General features: G+C 48.8%; 1 protein-coding gene and 1 long non-coding RNA gene across 6 annotated transcripts in view; both read left to right on the top strand.

Annotated features, from left to right (window-relative positions):
* TBCD (tubulin folding cofactor D) overlaps nt 1-18,506 on the top strand; it is a 579,906-nt gene that overhangs the window by 524,543 nt on the left and 36,857 nt on the right. The window lies entirely within an intron of this gene.
* The window catches only part of LOC135424471 (uncharacterized), a 69,359-nt gene that overhangs the window by 40,126 nt on the left and 10,727 nt on the right, over nt 1-18,506 (top strand). The window contains exons 8-9 of the long non-coding RNA XR_010435238.1: nt 12,660-12,739; nt 14,523-14,622. This is a non-coding gene — a long non-coding RNA (uncharacterized LOC135424471). The remainder of the gene's footprint in view (nt 1-12,659; nt 12,740-14,522; nt 14,623-18,506) is intronic.

Below are 18,506 nucleotides of genomic sequence, written 5' to 3'. Positions count from 1 at the left end.
CCAAAGCTCAGCCTGATTGGGTGCTGAGCAGCTGCCTGTTTGTATGTGGTGAGGGTGTTCATGCTCTCAGTGTCACCCTCCTGTGTCCTGGGCCAGCCCACCCTGAGTGCCTGCAACAAGCTGCAGTGGGTTGGTGCTGTGGGACAGCTTTGGGCACATGTCCTGGTGCCAGCCCTGATGTTTGGTGTTGTGCTGGGGTGACCCTGGATGGACACCAGTTGCTGTTCCATCAGTCCCTTCCTCAGCTGGGCAGGGGAGAGAAAATACAACAAAAGCCTTGTGGGCTGGGCTGAGGGCAGGGAGAGATCACCCAGCAACTGCTGTCATGGGCAAACCAGACTTGACTGGGAGGAAATTAATTTGTTATCAATTAAATAAGAGTAGAATAATGAGAAATAAACCCAAAACTAAAAAAACCCTTCTTCCTGGGCTCAATTTCAGTCCCGAATTCTCTCATTCCTCCTGTGCCAGCAGTGCAGGGGGTGGGGAATGGGGCCTGTGGTCAGTCCATCACATGTTGTCTCTGCCACTCCTCCCTCCTCACTAGAAAGACTCCTCACATTCTTCCCCTGCTCCAGCATGGGGTCCTTCCCATGGGAGACACTTCTCCATGAACTGCTCCAGCATGGGTCCTTTCCATGGGGTGCAGTCCCTCAGGAACTGCTCCAGCGTGGGTCCCCCACAGGATCACAAGTCCTGCCAGCAAACTCACTCCACCAGGGGCTTCCCACAGGGACGCAGCTTTCTTTGGGCATCCTTGCTCTGGTGTGGGGTCCTCCCCAGGGTGCAGGTGGATCTCTGCTCCCTGAGGACCCCCATGGGCTGCAGGGGCACAGCTGCCTCACCATGGGCTGCACCTCGGGCTGCAGGGGAATCCCAACTCCCACTCCTTGGAGGAATTAACCATTTCAGATCATCAGGTAGTTTTGGATCTGGTTTGGACCTAATGATGGGCAAGGGACATAAATGGAATGGCTACAGGCTCTCCTGTACTTCATGTCTGTCACACATGCCTGGAGTTAGAGGTGCCAGACCTTTGGACAAACACTGTGAATTCCACTCTCTCCATGGACTCCATCCCTTCTCCTCCCTATGGGGACTGTTTCCACCCCTTTGTCACCTCCTGCACCACTCCAGGTGCTGTGCTCCAGCCACACCTCCTGTCCCTCCTTCTCACTGCCCTGGGTGTCTGTAGGGTGTTTCTCTCCCATATTTTTACTCCAGCTGCAATTCTACAGGAGCTTTTTGCCCCTTCAGAAATCTGTTATCCCAGAAGTGATAACTGATGGGCTCAGCCCTGATCAGCAGCAGGTCTGGCATTGGCTCTGCTGGACACAGGGGAAGCTTCTGGCAGCTTCTCACTGAAGCCACCCCTGTAACCCCCCACTACCAAATCCTTTCTAGGCAAACCCAGCAGAGGTACCTCAGTGTGAGTGTGCTGAGGCTGTGGAGAGTTTCTGCTGCTCTTGCCTCCAAACCAGACAGACAGTCTGGCCCTGCTGCAAGCCAAAGGTGCCCCACTGCTAATTTAACATCTTAGTTTCTGCTTAGTTTCCATTACACATAGAACATGTCACAGTTTTCACTTTTTTCTTTTCTTTTTTTTTTTTTTAACTTATCATATCCTCAAAGCCTGTCTCTGAAGGGCGAGGGGATTATTTATTGCACAGCGCAGTTTTGTGAGGATCTGTGGAAATGGCATCTGGTCTCCAAATGGAGACCACCTCCCCCCTCCAGGTCCTTAAGAGAACATGACAGTAATTGAGCAATAATGAAACTTTTCAGGAGGAGTGTCGGAAAGTTCAGAGTGGTGTGGGGGAGTTATAAATCTGGGCTGAATTTGGCTTGAGGAAGAAACCCCGTTATAAACTTATTAGCTGCTGACACTGTGCCTCTCTCACCTTGCCCAAGATGTAAAGCTCACCTCAACACCGTCACGCTGCCTTTCACTGGCACCTGACTCAAGGTGCTGCTGTCTCAGGCACTGCTCTGCCTGCTGGGAGATCAGTAGCAGAGATCAAGCACATGCTCTGTTGCCTGAGATGGGCTCTGGCCAGACCTCTGTGTGTTTTTCCAACCGGGACAAACCTTCTTCCCATCGAGCTGGAGTTTGGGTTGCTCATTCCTGCAGCAAGAACTTCGGCCAGACCTTTAGAGGTTTGCCATCTGTACCTCTCCCTTTTGGAGGAATTTGTCCCGACAAAATATTGAAGCCTTGGCTTCAGTTTTCTTCAGATTAGCTTTTGGGTGCCTAAATGGAGACTTTTATCCACCTTCAGAGTCCTGTGATCATTACTCGTGTTGTTTCTAATTTGTGTCTCTCAGAAAAGATTGCCCTTTTCCTGTCCTCCTCTGAGTGACTGATGGGTTTAGAAATAAATCCAGAGTTTCGAATTCCAAGCTGGGAATCTTTTAGCACTGGAAGGCTGTTGTTGACATGTTAAATTCTACTCTTAGATCGCAGTTAGTTGCCTCCAGCTTGCAACCTAAAATCAAATGACTTGTCTGAGGAAATTCCACAGGCTGTTGCTACAAACAGTGGTGGGAAATGGGCTTTTCCAAATGGTGATTGATCTCAGCTATTTTGGACATGGATGAAGGTGCATTTCCATGGCTGGCAGAGGTGTGTGGGTGGTGACTTTGTGTTGGACACCTCACTCTGAGACTATGAATTAATACTGTTGCTTAAAAATTATTTCTGACATGGTCTAGGATCATCATCAGCCAAGGGTTTTGTCTTGATTAATCTTTGACATCTATTGTGCAGTCATTTCTTGATCCATGTGATGGGCAGCTTGTGGTGGCCCCTGCTCAGAGTAGTTTTGTTAGTAGTTAAAATGACTGATAAAATTTTGCAATTTGTCCACCCATGGTCCTATCAAGGACTGAAACTGGATCTTCTTGGCACTAGGAGGAAAATAATATTGTTCATCTCTTCCAAACTGGTACTTGGGTATCCTACATTCATCCAAAATAACTAAAAGACATGTAAGGAATCTGACTGAAAAATCTTTTCTTCATCTGGCTTTGTGAATCTTGTGAACTCTTGTTTCTCCAGTCAGTGGTTACAAAATACAACTAAGTGTCTTTTGGGGAGAATTGTGGAGGGACCACACATTTAATTAATAGTGGTTGCATGTGTCTAAATAAATTCCTGCAAAAAGTGACATTTTTAAGGAGATCTCGTGATAAAATTGCTCTGGAGGCAAAGTTAGGGTTTCCCAGTATCACATTTAATTAACTTAGTCTGACTTTTATAGGGCTTTGTGTTATGCATTTCCTTCTTCAGTAAACAAATGGCAGAAAATTAAAGCAGAGCAACTGCCAATGAACAGTAAATTTAATTGAAAAATAATGAGTTGCCATGGGGTGCCGTGGGGTTCTGCAAAGATAACGTTATTTATCTTGGAAAAGTTCCACTTGCATTTGTCACGACGTGATATACGTGTTAGTGGAACAAAAGGGAAAAATACAACATGAGATAGGAAAGGGCACAGGCTGAATTCCTCACCCTGAATGTGGGGCTGGGGTTTGGTGGAGTGAAAAGCTGATTTCCTGCAGCTCAGTACAGTTTCCATGTGATGCATCACTGAGTGAGATGTGGTTGTCAGGAAGAGAAGTGACTGGAATTCGCAAGGTCCGGGTGAGCAGGAAGGAAGATGAGCATCAGTATCACAGGAGGGGAGAAACATGTGAAACGACCTCGGTTCTCATGGTGAAACAAAAGACTGAACGTTCTGAAACAGGTCTGAACGTTCCCTCTGCTTTTCCCATCTATTTCAAGGGAAATTGAGTGTCTGGAGAACAGCAGAGCGAGCCCTTGGATAAAGGTGCTGAATTAAGGCAGCAGAGAGATGTCTTAATCTTGGGTTAAAAAGATACATCTGTGTCCCCAGGTTTGTTCCTCTTTGTGAGCCACTTGAAATGCAGCCTGATGGAATAACTGGGCTGTGAGCAGCGGGAGCAGTTGGAAGTGATCGCTGACAGTGGAGTTATGGAGTTACTCTGGATTTTCAGCGGAGAAGCAGATCCCAAGCCCAGGGTGCCTGTGGGCAGAGATGGTGTCCTGGGCATGCCAGCCCTCCCACTGAGCTGTGCCCCGTGGATGATCCCTCCCTGCACACCTTTCTTGGATTGCACACATGGAATGTGATGTGGAGCAGCTCCTTTTTCGCAACATCTGGTTTCCAAGCCCATCATTTCCCAGCAGCTCCCACTCTGCGGCAGAACCCACCTTATATACAGCCTTCACATTTGGAGGGCTCAACAGAGCCCAAATTTGGCTGACATTTGCAGGTTCCTGCTTTTCATTTCGACCCATTCTTGCTTTATTTTTAGCTGTTATAAAATGACACATGTTTCCGTCTTTTAGGTAATGAGATGCTTTCCACTTAATTCAATCACTAGTTAATTTGATCCTCTATTTAATTTGTTCCAAACGTCTGGAAGCAAAGTTCTGTATCTTAAGTATATGTATATATTACATATATAGCTTCCACCCTTTGCTCTGATCATTCTCCTTGCTCTAAACAAGCCTTATAATTCAATCTTGGGCTATTGAAACTTGCCATTTAATTAATAAGAAAAGCCCAAATTGAAGCAAGATAGAAAGAAAAGGTTTAAGGAATGAATCCTGGTCATAAAAGATGACTGTGATTGAAAGTTGCATCATGGAGTACCTGCTGTTGGCTAATAACTCTGCTATGGGCTATCAGATCCATGAGGGTGAATTGATGGGAGTAGAATCTAGGAAAATGTTAGGAATAAATGTGAACAGCCCCTTGGTGGAACAGAATTCAAGGCTCGTTGTGATATAATGGAACATAAACCCAAAAATGTGCTGTAGCAAAGTTTCATCTGTCACCCCAAGGCCTTTGGAGCTTGGAAATCAGATGGTGAGGGAATAACACTGCTGCAGCCTGTGCCGAATCCGTGATGTCTCCAGTGCTGTCAGGAGCACCCACCAGCACTCCATAAAGCTTTCACTTCCATCCCCGACAGATCCCTGAAAAACCCTCACCCACCTGGTGTAATCAAACACTCACCTCGGAGCTCAGCCTTGGGGCTGACCTTTCTGGCTTTGGAATCAACAGATCAGCCCCTCTGAGTGTCACATCCAGCTGGGATTTGGGACTGGATCTGCTTTGGGCTGGCAGAGCTGTGTGGGTGTGTGCAGGACGAGATGCACAGCCCGGCTCCTTGGCCACAAGATGAGCAGTTTTAGAAAACACTTCCCAGTCCTCTGCTCCTGCAGTCACCTGATGGGGTGTGCAAAGGCCAGGGAGACCAGACATGATGGGAACCTGGGGCTTTCCAGCCCCTGGGCCAGGTAGGTTTGTGCCATGGGGTGGATTTTCACACATCCCAGTTGGAGCAGCAGCTCAGAGCAGGGCTGCAAGAATCCTGTCAATGGATCCCCATGTCATTCTGCCAGGAAGTCACATCCCTTATTTCCAGCGTGTGCCTGGATGTGAGTTTGTCTCACTTCCAAGTCCGAGCAGTCCCAAGTGTCAGGATGCCCCTGTGAGGTGCCAGCTCTCAGAGCACGAGGGATGGAGGAGGAAGTGCCCCTGTGAGACACATCCTGCCTCAGCAGGGAACCTGGAATTCAGTTATTTCCCTTTGGGAGGTGAAGGCAAGTGACAGCCCAGCCAGCCAGCAGCTCCACGAGTCCCAGGAGCTGTGCTGCTTCCCCAGCACGTGTTCCCTCTCCCTCTCTCTGCTGTAAGACCACGAGTGGGCTCTTCTCTAAAGAGAAGGTTGTGTGAGGTCTGTTTGGGGTTTTCAAGGCTGGAACAGACCTGTGGGTATGGCTGTGGCAGGGCTGCTCAGCCAGATGCTGCTGCTGCTGCTAAAAGTGTTTTCCCACAGGCAGCTCTGGGTGTTTTCCCCCTGCCCTTGGCCTTGCCCCGCTGTGGGTGGCTGTTCCCACAGCACAGGAGCACCTGCAGCGGGGCAGGAGGGTGTGGGTTGATTCAGGGATGAGTGCAATCCCAGCACAGGGGGACTTGGAGGTTGGAAGCAACTGAGAGAAACCACCCAAAAGCCAAGGGGAGAAGTGGGGAAGTGACAAACCCACGATGTGTTCAGTGAGCAGTGAGCCGGCGTTGGCTGGGATTCAGTTCCCCCACGAGATGGAGACAGCGCTGCTGGTTTCGGTTACTTTCCAACTGTGGTGCAGGAACAATTTGTCTTAATAAATTGTGAGGAATAATGCAACAGGACAGAGCTCTCGAGAGGGTGTGAGGGTTTTTATGGCAACCATGGGATGAATATTAACCAACAGATCATGTTGTTATTGCTTACTGTTGGTTCGTGACCTGAGCTCCTTTGTGGCCTGTGTGACACAATTCTGAGCTGATGCCCTCTGATCTCCACGGACCAGTTTGTTTTATGGTGTCTCTGGTTTATGTGATGGGGATCTGTTGCTGTGCCCCTGTGTGGAGGTGAGCTGAGCCCTCCCTCTCACCCAGGGCAGCACGAGCATCAGTGTAATCAAACTCCTAACAGGGGGAAGAGGCTTTTTAACTTATTCACAGAAATAAAATCATCATTTATGCAGATTTCTGCTCTGTTGCTGCTTTACTGAAGCAAAATGCTTCAGCCTTCCTCCTGTGCCACTATCCCCATGGATGGGATGATAGCTTCAGGGACAGCTCAGGGTGCCCTTGGAAGGACAATCTCAAGAGCAGAGACCATTGTGACAGGGGAAGAGGGAATGGCTTCAAACTGACAGAGATTTAGATGAGATATTAGAAAGAAATTCTTCCCTGTGAGGGTGGGGAGGCCCTGGCACAGGTTGCCCAGAGAAGCTGTGGCTGCCCCATCCCTGGAAGTGTCCAAGGCCAGGTTGGACGGGGCTTGGAGCAACCTGGGCTAGTGGCAGGTGTCCCTGCCCATGGCTGGGGGTTGGAACTAGAAGATCTTTCAAGTCTCTTCCAATCCAAACCACTCTATGATAATTCCTCCCTCTGCCATTGCTCTCTCTCCTCTCTGACCTGGGTCACATCGCTTCACCAGTGTGATGTGGGGCTGTGTTTTGGTGTGCCACACAGAGACAAGGCCAGGGAAGTTTTTTCTGGATATTGTAATGGAGCTGGAGGGAGATTGGGCTTTGCTGGGTGCTTTGCATGGTGCATTCAATATAACTAGTAAATGGAGAAGCATAAGAGGATCAATGTCAAAGATTGCCAGCAGTGAAGGGGAATGTGCTGAGAGACACATGGGGATACCAGCACTTTGGGGCCTTTATTTGCTGCACTGTCTGGTTGCAGTACTGACCAGCTCGCTCTCATTCTGGCCTGGTTTTATCTCAATTTTAGTAATATTTGTTTCTATTTTTGCAAACATATGCTGTGTTCCCAAAGCAGCACAAAGGAGCTGCCACTCTGCTGAGCTGCTCATGCGGCTGCTGTTGCTGTGGTGTCATGTACCTCGGGAGACTGGACACCCCACTGTGATCCAGGAACTCAACTGTGGTCCAGGGACTCATCCTGCATCCACCACCCCCCTGTGGGACTGCCCACTGTAAATGCAATAAGTGCAGGAGGAGACCTGTCACACCCCTAAAGAGCCTCTGCTCAGCTCTCCTGTGCTCCAGACCTGTCTCATCTCCTTTCACCTGCATCTAAATTTCCCTGCTCTTCCCACCTCGATGGAAAGCAAACCTAAAAGAAAACGTAGTGCTAATGATCCTGACCCCACTACTATTTTATTTCCAATTGGCAGCTCATGCAAGCAGCCCTATTTTCTGTTCTAATAGGAAACTTTATGATGTACCAAATTGCCCTGTAATAGCCTGTGCTGAGTTGCCTCCTGAAAGGTAAACGAGTGTGAATTTTTATGATCAGTTATTATTACTTTTTTTGCCTATTCCATGAAAAAGAGGAGGGGGATTGCATTGAAGGGGGACCCTCAGGTTGCAAACTGGAGCCGCCGGGAGCCGGGTGGTGCCTCTGGAGGGCTGCGGGAGTGGGGCAGTGCTGCGGGAGTGGGGTAGTGCTGTGGAGTGGGGCAGTGATGCTCCCGGCTGCCTGCTCGGGGGTAGCGGCTGTGTCCCCTCGTCGTGCTGGCTGTCACCTCCCGGTGAACAGATCTGCTCCACCTGGGCACTCACCTGGAGGCTGAAGGGTGGAAGAAGCGGCTGGGCAGGCACAGAAGGGAGGGTTTGGGGGCACCAAAGCCCGGGCGTTGCTCTGTGCGTTATGGAGTGCCATCTCCTGGCTTGAGAGGAATTAACTGGGACTCCCGCGGCTCGGTACCATCCCTGGGGAGCCCGGGCAGCTGCTCCTGCCGCCTTTAGGCTGGTGTCCAGCTCAGGAAATTATCCAGAGGGGCTGGCAGCAGCAGGATATGGGAGCCTTAATCCAGAGCTGCTCTCCTGTGCTGGGTGGGGAGAGCTCATTTCCCACTAATGGCTTTGTGTTAATTAGAGTCGCTGAGCCCTCGCACAACCCGGGCTGGAAGCGACAGGAATCTGGGAAGTCCCGTTAGCATTTTCCACCGTGTTTTACAGTGGAGAAACAGCAGGGAGGTGTGGCATGGGATCCAGGGAGGGATTAGGCAGCAAACATTCCATGGGCATCAGGACATCCACTTCATTTTAGTTGAAATTAGGTGCCTAAGTATCTTTCTGGTTCTGCATGAAGATGACTGCAAAGACCATACTTTAATAATCTTGGTGTCTGTTGGTATTTGTGAAAATATGTGATTTGGGGTTTTTGGTAGCTGGACTTTGCTGGTGAACTGGAGACTCAGAAGAACTGGAGCAGGAAAGGTCAAGTCCTACCTGGTGGCAGTTTGTCCTGTCCCCTGGTTGCTGTAAAGGCTGATCCTCACTGAGGAGCTGCTGTCCCATATTGGCCTTTTAGCCAAGTACTTTTAATTACTCTCTGTAGCCATCACATTTCTATCAGTTGATGGTAACTCTAATAAACCTGACTGCAGAACAAGGAACCACTTATTAAAAAAAAAAAAACAACAAACTTGGTTGAGTGAATGCACTTTGCAATTTTTTCATTATGCATATTTTTTCAGTAACTAAAAATTGTTTGAAAAATCTGCAGGATCTCTCACTAAGTAGTTCAACAGGAAAAGGAGATCTGCAATGGTGAGAAAAAAGCAATGATTTCGTGAAAAAATGATCATACACTTTCCACTGAAGTGCTTGGTAAAATCCTGTGACTAAAAATACTGTACAGAATTTTGCAGTAGCACTTTATCTTTGGTCGAACAAATGGCATTTAAATATGTCTAATATCAAAAGCTGTGCTTAGAAGGTTGACCATCAGTGCAAATTACTGTAGCTGTGTGGATAAGAATGTGATTTTGATGATGATTGTTTTGCCTGGTAACACAGCCCCAGAGCAGGATGGCCACCCTGGACCTGCTGCTCTGCTCACTCCCCCCTTGCCTGTGCATCCATGAGAGCAGCAAACTCCCAGAAAGCTCTCCAATCGTTTGAATAAAGGGGGGTTAATGGAGCTGTATATGTATTTATAGTAACTTCTGTTGCTTGCCTGTCTCACTAGACTGTCACTGTGGTCTAACAGCAAACCAGATTCCTGGTGCACTTCGTGGCACAGGTGCCAGACAGGTTGGGTGCCTGTTTTTCACTGGGCACTGGTTTTGGTGGGACAGTCGCAGGGCTGAGGTATAGTGGGGGTGGTTGGTGCATTGGGTGCAGGGTGGGTTGGAAACTGGAGCCTGGGGGTGCTCAGAGTGTCTCTGAGAGGTGAATAAGAACAGGCAGTGCTGGTTCCCAAGGGTCCCACCTCTGCTCAGAAAGCTTTTGGGGTGGCCAGTTGGAAGGTGACAAGCTCCTTCTGCCCATCCATCTGGTCTGACTAATCCCAAATTAGCTCATGGAAACCAGTTCTCCCTGGAGAAGCTGACAACCTTTTTCAGCATGTCTGGTTTGAAAATTCCTGCCCTGACTGAGGCCAGCAGCCCCCATCTGCCTGACTCACCTCCGTGGTTTTGGGAGACGTGGGCATTCTCCTTCACCTCCTTCACAGAGCTTCCACAGAGCCAAAGGGTGCTCTCTTCCTCCAGGGAGACCAGAGGAATCTCACAGCAGAAAGAAATAAAAAGCAGATCCTTGGACTTTTAAAATTTAGTGCTGGGAGTGATGAAAGAAAGGGTAATCATTCTCTTGGATTCACTTACTGTCCAACTTTCGGAGACAAGATTACTCACTCTTTCCCTGTGGAGAGGGCAGAAATGAACATCAGGTGCTCTGACATGATTTAGGCAATTACCCACCCCAGCCTGGCCGTGTAACACCAGTGAACATCCTTTTGCAGTGATAGTTATGCAGTTCCTGAGACAGATCTCCTGGCAGGGAGCCGGAGTGGCCGAGAGCAGATCGGGCAGAGCAGAGCCCTCCACGCTCAGCAGTGACTTTGCCCACTCTCAACTCATCTCTTGCCTTAGTCCTTCACACCTACCAACACCCCGCTTTGGTTTCTCTTAAAGCTGTCTGTTTATTATATGTGGGTGAAATCTGGTCATGCTGGACTGTTTATTAGTCCAAAACTGAGGTCAGGCAGGTTGGATTTCTTTCCCGAGTGCTTTTATAATATTTGTGTTAGCTGGGCAGCTAAGTGCTGTCAGATGTAGCGGCAATGGAGCTTGCTGCTGTTGAAATTTTTATGGTTTCATGCATTTTACAGCATCACCTGTCAGACTCCAGCAATCATGATGTCACCTGTAGTGGAATATATAAATTTGAACAGAGGAGACTGGAGCTAAGGGAGTTCTTCAGTAATCTGGGCTCCTTTCTCCCCTCCTCCTCTGGAGGGGAGGCTGGGAGGTCTTAGGACATGGCAAACAAAAAGGAGCAGACCTGTGCTCCCCCGGGCTTTGCCCCAGCTGTTGTGTGTGATCTGGGCAGAATCGCTGCCCTCGCTCTGGCTGTGGTTTCCATACTGCCTCTTTGTTCTGCTGCCTGTGTCTCCAGGGGTATGGGCTTCTGCATTCATCCCGAGACGTGGGAAAGCCTCGGTTGGCACTGGGGAGTCTCCAGTGGCTGTGCTTTGGGCTGGTACCCCGTGTGTGGGATGGACAGGCAGGTGCCATGGGCTGGCAGGGAAGGATGGAAGGAAGGGTGGCTTTACCAGGAGAGTGTTTTAGGCATTTATGAAGGGAGTGATGGGACAGGACTAGTTCTGTGTGAATAAGCACACAGGGGTACCCTCTGCCTGGTGTACTCATGGTCTCACCATGCCCAGCTCTCTCCTCCCAGGCAGGGTTTGCTCTAAACCCAATTTTAGTGTCATTGCAGCTTGGATTTACAATTTACAGCAACAGCACTCAGGGAGAGTCCACAAAGGGCCTTGGGGAACATGAGGGCTTGTTGGGTGTGAGTTGTCAAAGCCCATGGAAGTTGGGAGGACATGCTCTGCTCATGGTGTTGGGCACTGGGGTGGGTGTGACTCGGCGTGGTGTGTGGTTGTATCCTCAGGTTGCCCATGGTCCTCATGCTCCACTAAACGGGGGTTCAGACATGTATAGAAAGATTCGACCACAGGTCAAACAGCAGCTCTGCTCAGTGCTTTTAGAAGTAGGAACATGGTTGTGTTTTGCCCTGGCTCTCCTTGCTCGCTATAGTCTTGTCCCTGCAAACGCTCCCGTAATTAAGTATCAAACGAGCATTAAGATGATATTCCATGTGGCTTAGCGACCCTAAATGAAGACATGGAGCCCTGCTGCTGAGCTGTAAACCCTCAGTAAAAGTGGCTTAAGAACACACTGACCTGGTTTTAGGAGCTCTGTAACCGATACACATCTTAGGGTATCATTGGGCCTCCATAAATCTGTTTCTAATAATCACTATTTACTGAGGTTTCGCAGCTATGCCAGGGGTAGGTATCTGTTACCTTGTGGTCCAGCCTCAGTAAATGTGTTCTTAATAATCAATTGGTACTTCAATAATAAACAATAATGTCTTTATTAGATATGAATTTGAACAAGTTCTGCATTTCAGTCATACTGAAATCACTGTCTATTTTTATTTTTTTTTTTTTTACTCTGAAGGAGCTTTTACTGACTAAATATTGGTACTAGTGTGCACCAAATGTTACTTCTCCTTATAAAGCATCACTAGCTTTCCCTGATTTATAACTCGAGACAATATTTCAGTGCTTTGTTTCTACCCCAGCCTAAGCAGTCTATCAGTTGCTTCCAAGCAATCTTCCTAGGAGGAATGCTGCAGTCTTTCTTATGGATCATTAACTGGAAATGAACTTGGGGCCTTCGGATGTGAACACACTGCCATACAACCTAGCAGGCCAACCCTTTTAGTTGACACTACAAGTTATAGCGGCACAGGACTCTAATCTTTTACAGAAAAACCGATAATTGGAGAGGAAAGTTGATTTTTTGCAGTGCCACTGAAGAAGCTTTATTGTTTTCAGGGCCTGCATCTTGTCCCAGGTCTTCAGAGCCAGGTGTTCCCATGACTCAGACATCCCAGCTCACTTGTCACTGAGTGCCCTCCCTGTGGTGAGCAGGGAGTGCTGCAGGAATGCCCTGTGCCTCGCTGGCCACACCACTGCTTCCCAAACTGCAGTGCTCTGTGGAGAAGGGGGCTTTTGGCTTTGAAGAATGAGGAGGTTTGTCTCCTTCCCATCAGCATCTAAAGCAAGTTTTCTTTCCAGGGCTGGTTCAGGATTCTGCAGAGCGTGGTTGAGTGTGGGGATGTGTCTCTGGACTTCAATAGGCCAGTCCTGGACAGGAGGTGAGGAACAGAAGTAATATCTGTGATTCACATCACTCTATCCAAACACCCAGTGTGTTCATCTTGCATCTTAAATTGTCCCTAATTCGTGAATTTTGCAATGTTTTGTACCATCATGCTTGGAAATATCCTTCACTCCCGTGGCACAGCAGCTGTTTGTTCCTGTACCTGCACGGGAGAGAAATGGGAGCTGCTCCCTCAGCACCTTCCACTGTGATTTCTTGTGAGGAAAGCTTCGAATCCCATCCCCATCATCACCTTTTCAAACAACCTTTTGGTGTTGGCTCAGACCACACTCCTCTCCCTGAAATGGGGCTGTCTGCAGTCCTTAGTGGCTCTGGGGTGGGATGAGTATTTATCCCCTACTTTGCCAACCCCTCCCTGGGGGGAGGGAGGAAGCTGCTGGTGCCCTCCCGTGGCTGCCAGACCCCTTTGAGCAAAGAGAACCGTGTGTGTGTGTCTGCTCCTCGCCCATGTCGGATGTCACATCGCATTAAGGCACATCAAGCCATAGCGGGTGCAGAGTTCGATGCCTTTAATTAGTCCAGTCAAAGGCAGGAATTCCCTTCTGCTGGGTGAGTCTGCTCCCATGACAAGAAGATTAGTGGCCTCAGCTTGTGATCATCGAGTTCACAGTTTTGCCCCCCCACTTTAAGTCATTTGCAATTTTCTGTTCCTCGTGCTGGTGATTTTTGAGGGGCTGGTTTTCATTCTGGGAGGGCAAAGGGTCAAAGCATTTTGGTGAATGGCAGAGAACCCTGTTCCCAGTGCCTGTTTGGACAAGTCAGCTCACTCCTGGACTACCTCTGGACTAGACATTTGTGAATGTGAACCTAACAGGGAGCCTAGGAGTGCCTCAGGACCTCTCTGGGCAATGTTGGTGCTGATGGTGGTGTCTAGTGGACCTCAACTGGCCCGTGGTATTGAGAGGTGCAATACTGAACCCACTGAGAGCAGAAATCACAGAATCATAGAATGGTTTGGGTTGGAAGGGGCCTTAAAGATCATCTCATTCCAACCTCCTGCCATGGGCAGGGACACCTTCCACTAGACCAGGTTCCTCCAAACCCCATCCAACCAGCCTTGAACCTGTGAGGAGATGTGTCACCATCCTTCAGCTGCTGCAGGAGGATTGCTTACCAGTAAACCACTGGTAGGTGGTTGTGTTTGAGCAGTCCCAGGTTGTCATTTGCCTCTGCTCCTGGTCAGTCCTGTTCAACCACCTCTCCATCCTCAGGTTTATGAACACCTGTGGGCAGACCTAAGCTCCAGCCAGAGACCAACCAAGAGCTGCTCTGGGCTCCTGTTGCCTGGCAGCTGGTATGGCTGTGGTGAATGTGGATAAAGTCCTGAATTCCTGTGCTGTGATCTGAAAGGTCTAAAATGTCCACTTCTAGCATGCAATTGAAAATCCTCACCCTGTGGGTCTTTCTAGTTAATTTTTTCTTGTGGATGTTAAGATTTCTTATGCCATTGTATGTCACCCCATTACTGAAGTTGATGTGACAGAGGGGAAATAGCTTAATTCCATATCTTGTCTCCTTTTTCTATCCTTTTGGTTTAAGCTAAGCTCTACAGGAGCTTGAGTGTATTGTTTCTTTGTCAGAGCTGTAGAAAGGCTTTTGTGTCTCACTGCTTGTCCATTTTCTCAGCTGAGTACAATATTCCTCTCTTGACTCCTTGATATCCTGAGATTTTCTCTTGCCACAGCAAAACTATTAAACTTTTGACTTAAATGGATCTTTATTTTGGTAACCTAATGCTACCTTCTCTGAAAAACAAGTCCTAGGCTTGAAAGCAACTCCACAATGTCTCACGGGTCTACATGGAAGCGGATCAAAGGTCCAGTGAGCAAAGTGTGTTCCTGACATCTGTAAATAAGGGTAAGTTGTTTGGGAGTACATTAAATACTGTGGAAATACATGAGAACTAGAGATGCTTGGGGTATTGTTGAGTTAACTGCAGCAAACTCGAATTCTTTATCAGAGATAAAATGACCACTTGACAGAGCAGAAGTCTTAAAATTTAAGAAATTCTTGGAGATTTGGGACTTGGGTCTCAGGTGATAGAAGCATAGATCACTCAGATGAGTAAGAGCTTTTTCAAAACCACGCAGGTGAGATAAACAGAGGCTGCAACTTTTAGAGAAGTCTCAGGAAGCAAAATGCTGGGCTGGTTCTGTGCTCAGAGCTGACTGACACGACAGGTTGGTGTTTCTGGGAACCCTCACTCTGGTGATTTTGGGGTTGTTCATAATCCAAATCCCAAAACCAATCTCTCAATCTAGGGGTTCTCACGTGCCCCTGGGGCAGGGAGGGGATATGGATGTGGCTGTGACTGATGCTTCCTGCCAGCTCCATCTGCAACAGTCAGCATCCAAGATTTAAGGTCAGGCAGGACGAATAATTTTCAGAGCCTGGCAGGTTTCCAAGTCACCCCTATCGTGGATATTACCCCTCATAAAGACCACTGTGCTGTGCTGGGTCCTTGGGTTGGAACAGTATTTTCCTAGCAAATGACTGCGTGGTGCAGCTGGGATGCAGTGATTGATGAGGCAGATTTGCATGAAGGATAAACGCTGCATGTATGCAGGGAATCTTACAGGGGCTGTTGGCTGTGAGCTGGAAGGGAGAGGAGAGGGAGGCACTGAAACCCTGCTCGAGCCATCCGGGCGCAGTGTTTGGTCAGGTGCAGCCCAGCTCTGTGCACAGCCCTCCTGTTATCTTACCTCCAATAAAACTGCAGCGGGACGTGGCAGAAAGAAAGGCCCTGGCTCAGACACCATGCAAGGGAAGTTTATTTAAGTAATTACCAATGAGGCAGTGGGTGCTTCCTGAGAATTAATGACTGCTGGGCTTGATGGCCTCTGCCCAATCCTCAGGAAATGTCCCAGGCTGATGGTCTGATGGTGTGTAGGATGTGATGGGTGGGTGACACTGGTGTTGGTGGCTCCTGGGAGGGAATCTCAGCAGAACAGAGCAGAGATTCTTGCACAGCCTTGGGGGAATTCCTTGGCTCATTTAATTGCAGTGACTGTGAGCTGACTTCCCCAAGGTCTTTGGAAAGCTCAGCTTTAATATCCTCTGCCCTGGTCAGAGGGAGGTAACCTCAGTTCTCTCCCGGCCCCTGAACTTCAGGGAACCCACACTCGTGTCCTGAAACAGAGGATTTGGCTTGATAGTTCTGAGACTGACCTTGTTTGGTTTCCACAGCTCGTTATGCTTCTCTTGCAGTCTCGAAGACTTTACTTGGGTTTGTTCATTTTCCTTTTTCCGCCCTGTCTGAAAAACCACTGAGCTTTCTAGGACTGTAATAGCCATCATTAATAATGATACCTTTACATTTTAGTCAGCCTTTCTAAAGTGTTTTCCTGACTATCTTCTTCTTTGCTAATAGCCTTTCTCCAGCGTCCTGAGGAAACTTGCATTTTCTAGAAGTTCTGCCAAGGAAGGACGGGGGACTTGGCTCTGATGTTTATATATTTTTCCTAAGCAGCCTTTGCCAGCTGGTGGAGCAGAAATACAGTTTTGATGGGCCTCCTCGTGCCCAGAGTGGGGAAATAAAGGCCCCAGAACACCAGTAACCAAGTCAGGAAACAACCAGCCTGAGATGGGAGGTTGGAGCCAGCTCCTGCAAAGAGGCTGTGGGTCAGTCTCTGCCTCACATCTGCTCACCGAGAAAGGGGCCAAGTGGAGCAGCAGGAGTGGAGGATTCCCCACGTCACTGCACTTTGCTGTGCTCCCATCGTGCAGGAGGATCTTGGGCCCCAACTGACAGGGCTGGGGTGTTGCACAGGCAAGTGAGAGGGAAGGGACCTGCCCGGGGCTTGGGATGGGTGATCTTGTGGGTGTGGGTGGAGAACACTGGTGGATGCAGGGCAGGGGAGTGGGAGCATGGGAATGGTGAGGAGTGTGCCCTGGGCTTCATTCTCAGCCGAGATGGAACAGGAGAACTTGGAAAAGTCCTTTGCTGTCATCCCCAGAGCTGTATGAATCCCCACTCATCTCCCCACACATGCAGCATTCCAGCTGTTCTTCCAATGGCTTTTTAACCCCAGACATAAACTTAGGAACCCCTCACTCCTGTGTCCTCTAATCTGTCCCAGTCACAAGAAATAGCAAATTATTCTGGGCTTTTCAGGCCATCAGAAAGGCATCTGCTGTTCCTCCCCTTTCCCCTGCTGCTTGAGCCAAGTGCCCTGCCACCAGCTGGGTCAAATAATGATGGGGGTGTCGAGAAGTGGCTGAAATGGGGTGTCAATAGCCATGAACTCGGGTGGAGGGAGCGTTGCACTCGGTTTAAGGTCTGTCCCAGCCTTGTGCCTTTAGCAATGCTACTCAAGGACAGCAGCACTATTGGGAAGGCAGCTCAGGAGCAGTTGTCAAAAGCCCTTGTTTCTAGAACATCCAGGGTGCCAGGCTTGGATCCCTGGAGTGGAGTGGCACACAGAGAGGCAGGTGGGACACACTGCTGGCAGGCAAATCTGGGAAAGGTTTCCTGGTGGAGCCCAGCTTGTGTTTCACTTGCAGGTGTTTGAAACCAAGGCGTTTCTGTGACACCTTAAGTGAAAAATGATCATTTTCTGATAAATTGTAATGAAAATTTCCAGCTGACTCTAAACCCAGGCTTTTCTTTCACGCAGACCCTTTCTTCTCAGGCTGTCTGCCCCCTTGGCTGTGCCCAGCCAGCAGCCTGCAGGATGCTGAGCATTGGAGCTGAGGAATTGTGAGCGATCCGGCGTCCTAAATGCCAGGAGCAGATGCAATAAAGGACTGTTCCTTTCCACTTGAAATGCCTGTTGAGTTTGCCAGGCAGCCAACACTGTAAATTCATTCTGACTATTTAAAAAGACCTTTTAAAGGTTTTGAATAGTTTCTGGCTCATTCTGCAGCAATAAAACCATAATGCCTGAGAGTCAGACGTTCGGGACCTTACCAAGTAACTAAATACAAGATACTTGGAAGCCTTGTGGAGTGCTTAGGAACAAGATAATTATACTGGCCCTTACCCCGTTGTTTGCATGCTCATAATCACTGTCCTGTGCTCTGTCTAGTGGCATTTGGGGTTACTATGGAACAAAGAAATAGGGCAGGGATTTGCAAAATGGGGATCCCACCTGCTGTGGGGTGGTAGAACAATCGTGTGAAGGGAAGCGAGGTGGTGAGTTTTCCTTCTCATCCTGCTCACAGAGCCAGGAAATCAAACATTGCTTGTCTTGTCTGGTTCTGTAAGGGCAGAGTTCACCTTATCCCTTCAGATGACTCTTCAGAAGCAGACAACACACTTATCTATTTTCTCTTTCTGTTAGGGTGGGACCAGGGCTTGCTTCCTGCTTCTCCTACAACTGTTCTTCAGCTCGGAAGGTGTCAAGATTCTCTAGAGCTTGGGGAATACAGCTCTTTGGAAGGGGAAGTACCATGTGGGCTATGCTGATGTTTTCCCTTGGCATCTGCTCTTTGTTGGATTGGAGTCAGGATACTGAGCTAAGTTGGACCTTTGATGTGACTGTTTGGTCATCCTAAACTTAGGCTGAGTGGATGTGGTGGATGTTGGCTCTCACTCTGGAACAGGCAGAGATACAGAGCACTCATGTTATTTTCTGCCTGGAAGCTGTGGCTGCCCATCCTCACCATCAGGGTGAGCTGGTGCAGGTCCCACGACATCCACAGGCTTGGAACCAGTGCCCTCTGCATGGCAGGGATGTCAGCCCAGGCCACCACAGAACTTCCCAATGCCCATTTTCCTGCCTTGGAGATCACACCTGGCC

The sequence above is a fragment of the Pseudopipra pipra genome, chromosome 19, assembly GCF_036250125.1.
Source record: "Pseudopipra pipra isolate bDixPip1 chromosome 19, bDixPip1.hap1, whole genome shotgun sequence".
Lineage (NCBI taxonomy): Eukaryota > Metazoa > Chordata > Aves > Passeriformes > Pipridae > Pseudopipra > Pseudopipra pipra.
The sequence above is the reverse complement of the archived record's forward strand: the minus strand, read 5'-3'. Positions and strand labels throughout refer to the sequence as shown.